Raw genomic sequence first — 2500 nt, 5'->3', positions numbered from 1 at the left:
TTTTCTGGCTCCGGTACGAAAAGGCCGAATGTTCCTTTCGAAATAATTCCTCAAAAAGCGTTAGAAGGTACGAATATTCTTGCATAAATCGATATATTCTTATTAAATACATCGGGATTAAGCGTTAATTTTGATCTTGAAACGTTCTGAAAAGTTTCGATTTGCACATTGGGACTTGGAAAAATTTCGATATCGAACCGGTTTTTACCAATTATCTCGCTAAAAAGTGTCACAAGGTAGGAATATTTTTGCACAAATCGATGTATCTCGACGTTTTACGTCGGGATTAAGCGTTTTTTTCGTCCCCAAGACCTTCTACAAAGTTTCGATTTTTTCGTTGGGACTTGGAAAAATTTCGATATCGAACCGGTTTTTTCCAATTATCTCGCTTAAAAGTGTCACAAGGTACGAATATTTTTGCATAAATCGACGTATCTCGACGTTTTACGTCGGGATTAAACGTTTATATGGTCGCTGGAACGTTTTTTAGAAACGGAATTATGCGACGCGACGTTGGGACTTTGAACAAGTTCGGCCGGTGCGAAAAGACCGAAAAGGTTTTTTCGAGTTATCTCGCTTAAAAGTGTCACAAGGTAGGAATATTTTTGCACAAATCGATGTATCTCGACGTTTTACGTCGGGATTAAGCGTTTTTTTCGTCCCCAAGACCTTCTACAAAGTTTCGATTTTTTCGTTGGGACTTGGAAAAATTTCGATATCGAACCGGTTTTTACCAATTATCTCGCTTAAAAGTGTCACAAGGTACGAATATTTTTGCATAAATCGACTTATCTCGACGTTTTACGTCGGGATTAAACGTTTATATGGTCGCTGGAACGTTTTTTAGAAACGGAATTATGCGACGCGACGTTGGGACTTTGAACAAGTTCGGCCGGTGCGAAAAGACCGAAAAGGTTTTTTCGAGTTATCTCGCTTAAAAGTGTCACAAGGTAGGAATATTTTTGCACAAATCGATGTATCTCGACGTTTTACGTCGGGATTAAGCGTTTTTTTCGTCCCCAAGACCTTCTACAAAGTTTCGATTTTTTCGTTGGGACTTGGAAAAATTTCGATATCGAACCGGTTTTTACCAATTATCTCGCTTAAAAGTGTCACAAGGTACGAATATTTTTGCATAAATCGACTTATCTCGACGTTTTACGTCGGGATTAAACGTTTATATGGTCGCTGGAACGTTTTCTAGAAACGGAATTATGCGACGGGACGTTGGGACTTTGAACAAGTTCGGCCGGTGGGAAAAGACCGAAAAGGTTTTTTCGAGTTATCTCGCTTAAAAGTGTTACAAGGTAGGAATATTTTTGCACAAATCGATGTATCTCGACGTTTTACGTCGGGATTAAGCGTTTTTTTCGTCCCCAAGACCTTCTACAAAGTTTCGATTTTTTCGTTGGGACTTGGAAAAATTTCGATATCGAACCGGTTTTTACCAATTATCTCGCTTAAAAGTGTCACAAGGTACGAATATTTTTGCATAAATCGACGTATCTCGACGTTTTACGTCGGGATTAAACGTTTATATGGTCGCTGGAACGTTTTCTAGAAACGGAATTATGCGACGGGACGTTGGGACTTTGAACAAGTTCGGCCGGTGCGAAAAGACCGAAAAGGTTTTTTCGAGTTATCTCGCTTAAAAGTGTTACAAGGTAGGAATATTTTTGCACAAATCGATGTATCTCGACGTTTTACGTCGGGATTAAGCGTTTTTTTCGTCCCCAAGACCTTCTACAAAGTTTCGATTTTTTCGTTGGGACTTGGAAAAATTTCGATATCGAACCGGTTTTTACCAATTATCTCGCTTAAAAGTGTCACAAGGTACGAATATTTTTGCATAAATCGACTTATCTCGACGTTTTACGTCGGGATTAAACGTTTATATGGTCGCTGGAACGTTTTTTAGAAACGGAATTATGCGACGCGACGTTGGGACTTTGAACAAGTTCGGCCGGTGCGAAAAGACCGAAAAGGTTTTTTCGAGTTATCTCGCTTAAAAGTGTCACAAGGTAGGAATATTTTTGCACAAATCGATGTATCTCGACGTTTTACGTCGGGATTAAGCGTTTTTTTCGTCCCCAAGACCTTCTACAAAGTTTCGATTTTTTCGTTGGGACTTGGAAAAATTTCGATATCGAACCGGTTTTTACCAATTATCTCGCTTAAAAGTGTCACAAGGTACGAATATTTTTGCATAAATCGACTTATCTCGACGTTTTACGTCGGGATTAAACGTTTATATGGTCGCTGGAACGTTTTTTAGAAACGGAATTATGCGACGCGACGTTGGGACTTTGAGCAAGTTCGGCCGGTGCGAAAAGACCGAAAAGGTTTTTTCGAGTTATCTCGCTTAAAAGTGTTACAAGGTAGGAATATTTTTGCACAAATCGATGTATCTCGACGTTTTACGTCGGGATTAAGCGTTTTTTTCGTCCCCAAGACCTTCTACAAAGTTTCGATTTTTTCGTTGGGACTTGGAAAAATTTCG

The sequence above is a fragment of the Bombus terrestris genome, unplaced genomic scaffold, assembly GCF_910591885.1.
Source record: "Bombus terrestris unplaced genomic scaffold, iyBomTerr1.2, whole genome shotgun sequence".
NCBI lineage: Eukaryota > Metazoa > Arthropoda > Insecta > Hymenoptera > Apidae > Bombus > Bombus terrestris.
The sequence above is the reverse complement of the archived record's forward strand: the minus strand, read 5'-3'. Positions refer to the sequence as shown.